Source organism: Hypanus sabinus, chromosome 14, assembly GCF_030144855.1.
Source record: "Hypanus sabinus isolate sHypSab1 chromosome 14, sHypSab1.hap1, whole genome shotgun sequence".
Lineage (NCBI taxonomy): Eukaryota > Metazoa > Chordata > Chondrichthyes > Myliobatiformes > Dasyatidae > Hypanus > Hypanus sabinus.
Genome location: NC_082719.1, coordinates 71,854,132 through 71,862,450, shown reverse-complemented (window position 1 = coordinate 71,862,450; position 8,319 = coordinate 71,854,132).

The window sequence follows — 8,319 nt, the reverse complement described above, 5'->3', positions numbered from 1 at the left end:
TGAGTCTCACTTCAGGGGTGGGCAAGTTGTTAGTGAAAATCCTGAGAGGCAGGATTTATGAGCATCTGGAGAGACATAATCTGATTAGGAATAGTCAGCATGGCTTTGTCAAGAACAGATCATGCCTTATGAACCTGATTGAATTCTTTGAGGATGTATCAAAACACATTAATGAAGGTAGAGCATTAGATGTAGTGTATATGGATTTCAGTAAGGTATTTGTTAAGGTGCCCCATGGGATCCAAGGAGACCTTGATTTGTGGATCCAGAATTGGCTTGACCACAGAAGGCAAAGGGTGGTTGCAGATGGCTTGTATTCTGCACGCAGGACGGTGACCACAGGGATCTGTTCTGGGACCTCTCCTCTTTGTGATTTTTATAAATGACCTGGATGAGGAAGTAAAAGGATGGGTTAGTAAGTTTGCTAATGATACAGAAGTTGGAGGAGGTGTGGAAAATCTGGAGGTTGTCAGAGGTTACAGCAGGATATTGATAGGATGCAGAATTGGGTTGAGTAGTGGTAGATGGAGTTCAACCCAGATAAGCATGAAGTGGGTCATTTTGGTAGGTCAAATTTGAAGTCAGAATATAATATTAATGATAAGACTCTTGGCAGTGTGGAGGATCAACGAGATCTTGGAGTCCATGTCCATAGGACACTCAAACCTGCTATGCAGGTTGATAGTGTTGTTAAGAAGGCGTATTGTGTGTTGGCCTTTATCGATCATGAGATTGAGTTCAAGAGCCGTGAGTTAATGTTACCACTATACAAGACCTTAGTTAGACCCCACTTGGAGTACTGTGTTCAGTTCTGGTCACCTCATTACATGAAGGATGTAGATGCTCTAACTAAGGAAGGACGTGGATTCTCTAGAGAGAATGCAGAGGAGAGTTACAAGGATGTTGCCTGGATTGGAGAGCATGCCTTATGAGAAAAGGTTGAGTGAACTTGGCCTTTTCTCTTGGAGTGACAGAGGATGAAAGATAACCTGATAGAGGTGTATAAGATGATGAGAGGCATTGATCATATGGATAACCAGGCACTTTTTCCCAGGGCTAAAATGGCTAACACAGGCGGCATAGTTTTAAGGTGCTTGGAAGTAGGTACAAGGGGGATGTCAGAGGTAAGTTTTTCACACAGAGAGTGATGGATGCATGGAATGCATTGCCAGCAAAGGTGATAAAGGCGGATACAATAGGTTCTTTTAAGAGACTCTTACATAGGTACATGGAGCTTAGTAAAATAGAGGGCTATGCGGTAGGATAATTCTAGGCAGCTTCTGGAGTAGGTTATATGGTCAGCACAACATCGTGGGCTGAAGAGCCTGTAATGTGCTGTAGATTTTCCATGTTCTGTGTTTATATGTTCTATTACATTGAACTACTACATTGTGATCATTACTCACTAAATCTTTTATGAATCCCATTTTGTTACATATGATCAAATCCAGAATAACTTGTCCATTGATAGCTTGCATAACATGCTGCAGCAAGAAGTAATCCTGGAAACACTTCACAAATATCTCTTCCATATCATCCTTGGTAGTTGCACTACTCAAATCACTGTGCGGATTAAACCACCTATGATAATTGCACTTCCTTCTTTCGTGCCTTCTTCACTTCCCAGCTTATGCTTTATCTTGATGTGCGACATCTATAAGGTAGCACTTGTCTTCTTTACCCTGTTATTTCTTATTTCCAAACTGATTCAACATCAGGATCTTCTGCACCTATATGACCATCTGCTACAGAACTTCCTTGATTAGCAGCACTACCCAACTTCCTTTTTCTTTTCACATAACCTATTTGATCATGGAACAACACAAGATCTTGTTCTAAGTAAATTTATTATCAAACTATGAATATGTCACCATATTCATTTTCATTTTCTTGCAGGCATTCGCAGTAGAACAAAGAACTACAGAGAGTCAGTGAAAAACTATGCATAAAGATTGACAAACAACCAATGTGCAAAATCAGAATCAAAATCAGGTTTAATATCACTGATATACTATGCCATGAAATTTGTTTTCTGGCATCATCACAATACAATACATAAAAAGAACTATAAACTATTATAAGAAATACATATTTTATTTTATTTAAATTAAATAAGTAGTACAATAAGAGAGCAAAAATAGTGAAGTAGTGGGTTGGTTCATTGTCTATTCAGAAATCTGATGGCAGAGGCTAAGAAGCTGTTCCTAAGATGTTGACAGGCTCCTATTACCTCCTTCCTGGTGGTAGCAATGAGAAGAGAGCATGTCCTGGATAATAATGGATGCTGCCTATTGAAGATGTCCTCGATGCTGGGGAGGCGAGTGCCCATGATGGAGCTGGCTGAATTTGCAACCCTTTTCTGCTTTTTCCAATCCTCTGCAGTGGCCCATCGATATCAGATGGTTCTGCAACCAGTTAGAATGCCTCCACAGTACATCTGTAGAAATTTTCTAGGTTCTTTAGTGACATACAGAATGTCCTCAAACACCCAATGGAATTATTTATTTATTGAGATACAGAGCAGAATAAGTCCTACCAGCCCTTCAAAGTGCACCACCAAGCAACCCCCGATTTAACACTAGCCTAATCACTGGACAATTTACAATGTCCAATTAACCTAATAATCAGTATGCCTTTGGACTATGGGAGAAAACCAGATCAGCCATAGAAAATCCACATATTCAATAGGGAGGATGTACAGAATCCTTACAGATGACAAGGAATTAAATTCCAACGCTCTGAACTTAAAAGCATTGCACTAACTGCTAGACTACCATGACGCCCAATAGTCACCGATGTGCTTTCTTTGTAATTGCATCAGTATGTTGAACTCACGATAGATCTTTAGAGATGCCGACACCCTGGAACCTGAATCCACTCACCCTTTCCACTGTGAATCCCTCCTGAGGACTGGTGTGTGTTCTCTTGACTTCCTGAAGTCCACATTCAATTCCTTTGTCCTACTGATGTTGAGTGCAAGGTTGTTGCAGTACCTCTCAACCTACTGATCAGCCTCACTCCTGTACATCTCCTCACTGTCATCTGAAAAGAAGGCAAACTGTGAAATTACAAAAAGAAAACAAATAATAAATAAATTAATAATACTGAGAACATGAGTCGATAGATCATTGTTGAAATAAATGAATTTCTCCGCATTGGTTCAGGAGCCTGATGTAGGAGCAAGGTAATAAAGTATTCTTCAACCTGGTGGTGTGAAACCTAAAGCTCCTATACCTAGTTCCCAAAGACAACAGTGAAAAGAGAGCATGGCCTAGATGCTGGGAATCCTTGATGATGGCTGTTGCTTTCTTATGGTAGCTCTTCTTGTAAATGTGCCCAATGCTGGGGAGGACTATGATGGACTGGGCTGTATCCACTACTTTCTGTAGACTTTTCTGTTCTTGGACATTGGAGTTTCCATACCAGGCCATGATGCAATCAATCAGGATAGTCTTCACTGTGCATCTATAGAAGTTTGTCAAAGTTTCAGATGAAATGCCAAATCTCCTCAAACTTCTAGAAAGTAGAGACCCTGCCATGCCTTCTTTGTAATGGCACTTACACTCTGGCCCCAGGACAGATCATCCAAAATGATAACACCAATGTATTTAAAGCTATTGTCCCTCTCCTCCTCTGTTGTTGTGGTACAAATCAACCAGATTTTCCATCTCCCTCCTATATGCAATTCATCACCACTCTTGATTTGACCAATAACAGTGGTGTCATCAGAAATAATTAGACATGGCATTAGCCTCGAAGTCATAAGTATAAAGCAAATAGTGCTGGAAGCCAAGCAAACAGCCTTGTGGTGCACTTGTGCTGATAGAGATTGCCAATCCAAACTGACTAGGGTCTGCAAATGAGGAAATCAAGGATCAAGTTGCACAAGGAGGTATTGAGCCCTAGGTCTTGGAGCCTATTGAATATTTACAAGGGGTAGATAGTGTTGAATGCAGTGCAATGGTCAATGAAGAGCATCCTGGAGTATGCATCTTTATTTTCCAGATGTTCTAGGGCTGAATGCAGAGCCAATGAATTGGTATCTGCTGTTGACCTGTGATAATGGTAGGCAAATATGAGTGGATCCAAGTTGCTCCTCGGGCAATAGCTGATAGACTTTGTGACCAACAAGGTCAAAGCACTTAATCACAGTGGGTACAGTACTACTGGGTGTAGTTACCATGTTCTTGTAGAGCAGCAGCATGATTAAAGCCACTTGAAGCAGATGGGTGCCTCAAACTGCTGAAACTAGTTAAAGATGTCAGTAACACTCCAGCTTATTGATCAGCACAGGTCTTCAGTACTTGATCAGGTACACCGTCTGGGCCAGATGTTTTCCATGGGATCACCGTCCTAAAGGATACTCTCAAATCAGCCTTGGAGACTGAAGTCACAAGGTCATCAAGGGTCGTGAGAGTTCACGAAGGTGCGTGCATGTTCTATCTGTCAAAGCTAACATAAAAGGCATTGACCTCAAATGGGAGAAAAAACTTGTTGTCACATATGTAGCTTGGTTTTGGTTTGTAGGAGGTGATAGCATTCAAGCACTGTTGCAGGTGTGGAGCATCTTTCTGTGATTCAAGTTGTTCTGGAATTGTCACCGCATGTGAGATTGAGTTCTCAGTGCTATTCACCTGCAATCTCATCTCTGCAGTAGTTCAAAGTAAATTTATTATCAAAGTACATATATGTCACCATACACAACTCTGAGATTAATTTTCTTATGGCATACTCAATACATAATAGATTAATAACCATAGTATAATCATTGAAAGTCTACACCAACTTGGGGATTCAACCTGTATGCAAAAGACAACAAACTGTGCAAATACAAAAAGAAAGAAATAATAAAAATAAATAAATAAGCAATAAATATTGAAAACATAAAATGAAGAGTCCTTGAAAATAAGTCCATAGGTTGTGGGAACATTTCAATCATAGGGCAAGTGAAGTTGAGTAAACCTAGTATTGTGAATTAATGTCATGAACATTGATTTCTCAAACTTCTGTTAATTGACCACCCCACCACTCTCCTTTACCAATCCTCTTTAAGCTCCCTCACCTTATCTTCTTACTAAACACAAAATACTCAGCAGATGTTGGGGTCAAAGCAACACTCACAACACACTGGAAGAACTCAGCAGGTTGGGCAGCATCCGTGGAAATGAATAATGAACGTTACGGGCCGAGACCCTTCGTCAGGACCCTTCCTGACAAAGTGTCTCGGCCCATAACATTCACTGTTCATTTCCACAGATGCTGCCTGACCTGCTGAGTTCCTTTATCTTCTTCCTGATGTCAGCAATAAGAAGAAAGCATGTCATGGGTGGTGGGGTTCTCTGATGATGGATGCTGCCTTCCTGCGACAATGTTTTGTATAGATGTGTCCAAAGGTGGGGAGAGCTTTACCCACGATGGACTGGACTATATCCATAACTTTTTTGTAGAATTTTCCAATCAAGGGCATTGGTGTTTCCATACAAGGCTGTGATGCAGCCAGTCAGTATACCACACATCTATAGAAGTTTGTCAGATTTTTTTTAGATGTCATACTGGATCTTCGCAAAGTCCTAAGAAAATAGAGGCACTTACGTACTTAGCCAAGGACAGGTCCTCTAAAATAATAACACCAAGGAATTTAAAACACAAGAACATCTGCAGATGTTGGAAAACCAAGCAAAACACACAAAACGCTAGAGGAACTCAGCAGGCCAGGCATCTATGAAAAAGAGTAAACAGTTGACGTTTTGGGACGAGACCCTTCATCAGGACTGGAAAAAAGATGAGAAGCCAAAGTAAGAAGTTGGCGGCGAGAGGAGGAAGCAGTACAAGGTGATGTGATAGGTAAAACCATGGGATGGGGAGGGATAAAGTAAAGAGCTGGGAAGTTGACTGGTGAACGAGATAAAGAGCTGGAGAAGGGAGAATCTGAGAGAAGACATAGAAGACCATGGAAGAAAGAGAAGGGGGAGGAGCACTAGAGGAGGTGATGGGCAGATAAGGTGAGGGAACTTAAAGAGAAATGGTAAAGGAGAGTGGTGGGGTGGGCAATTACCAGAAGTTTGAGAAATCAATGTTCATGACATCAGACCAGAGGCTACCCAGATGGAATATAAGGTGTTGCTCCTAATACAGAGTGTGGCCTCACTGGGCCAGTCGAGAAGGCCATGGACTCACATGTCAGAATGGGAATGGGAAGTAGAATTGAAATGGGTGGCCATTGGGAGATCCCACTTCTTCTGGTGGATAGATCATAGATGCTCGGTGAAACCATCTCCCAGTCTATACTGGGTCTCACTGATATAAAGGAATTCTTACCAGGAGCGCCTGACACAGTAAATGACCCCAACAGACTCACAGCTGAAGTGTCGCCTCACCTGGAAGGACAGTTTAGGGCCCTGAATTGGAGTGAGAGGGGAGGTGTAGGGGTAGGTGAGGCATTTGTTCCACTTGCAAGGATAAGAACCAAAGGGAGATCAGTGAGGAGGGATGAATGGACAAGGAAGCAATCCCTGCGGAAAGTAGAAAGAGAAAGATGTACTTGGTGATGGGGTTCCATTGGAGATGTGGAAGTTATGGAGGATTATGTGCTGGACACAGTCTGGTGGAGAAGTAGGTGGCGACAAGAGGAAACCTACCCCTGATGGGGTGGCAGAGGTTTGCTGACCCTCTCCACCTCTGGTCTCTGATGAGGACTGGCTCATGAACCTCTGGTTTACTTCTCCTGAACATATTAAATCAAATGTGCTTATTTTTACTTGTGCTGTCAGTTCATCTATCTTGTTGTAAATATGTGCATTCAGATAAAGAGCCTAAAGCTTTAACTTCAATTTTTGCCACACGCTTTTCCTTAAATTTTCTGCAGCTCCCTTACTCCAACAGAAGTTGCAAATAATTGACTGCTACTTGCGTCACTAAAGAATTTTTCGTGCTGGTGGTCTTCCTTGCGAGCCAAAGCTTTTCACACAAAATTGTACCATGAGCTTTCTTTTAGTACAGGAATTTAATGTTGTATATTTGTTCTGTGGCATTTTACTTGCTTTAATCCCAGAGGCACCATACTTTGGTAATACATGCTGTATTTCTCTTGTGTAAGTTTTATTTTCTGTAAGCAGTCTTCCTTCCTTAACATCTGTTGTAATTTTTCTTGCCTGTGTATTGTAGTTATTCTCTTCAGACCTTCAAGTGTGTTTTATGCTGTTATTGTTTTTAATTTTTTTGCATACCTGTCAAGTGTATAACCTCCTTTCTTTGATCCATTCTACACGATGCTGATTTTGGGATGCAGTCTGCAGAATTCTGAACATAACATGTAGCATTCAGGGTTTATCATACATTTAATATTCTCACAGTATTGTTATTCATTCTTGGATCTCTCAAGCACATCATCTCTTCTTTCTTTGATTACCCAAATAAATCTAAAAGTAATGTTTTGTAACTATTTTCCTTGGAAGTTATTCAAATGTAAGTTGCATTTGTTTTAAAGTCTATTGCTTTGTGGGATCTTTGAGACTTTCCTGGTCACACTTAATTCATGGTAAATTATTATTTGTGATGTTCCTCAGTTCCATAATATTGTCATTATTATTAGTATGTTTTCACTGCCAATATCAGCAAGTGATCTGATCTTATTCAGGTTAATAATTGAACAGAATTGATTAGACATGTGAATGTGGCCCATTTGATCCTGGCAGATGTCATCACGAAACAGCTATGTCATTCTTTTTGCTGGTTAATGTAGGTAAACCAATTTGCCTGTATACAGTAATATAAATTCTGACAATCTCAGCCCTCCATCATTAGTTTTATTCTGTACGCTATCCCCAATCTGTATGTGCTTAGCTACCATCTTTCACATTCCGGTCACCATGTAAAGTGTTACGAAGGATGAACAACGCCAATGGGCAGAAGGGTGTAGAGTGGCCCCTGACCCCCCCCCCCCTTTATTTTGGAGAAACTCAAATCGCTACTATTTCGATGCTGCTAACAAGGAAGTAAGAGAGACAAAAGGAAATCTGTCAGGGCAGTTGTTATTGATAACAGCTCATGAAAGAGAATGAGAGAGAGAGAGACACAGCTAGGGTGGTTCGTCCCCTAGTGACAAAAGAGGAGATTTACTGCTATTGTCGTTTGGAGAAGGATTGTGTACTTGGTACTGTTCTATTCATTGAAACCCCACAGGGGACAACCAGAGTGGGCTGGTTTGATGAGTTACATCATCCCAACCTGATTGACACCTGAGACCCTGTGAATGGGGATAAAAGTGAGGTCTGGGGTAACGCTCCTCAGACGCACCAGGAGAAATGCTAGTGAGCATCA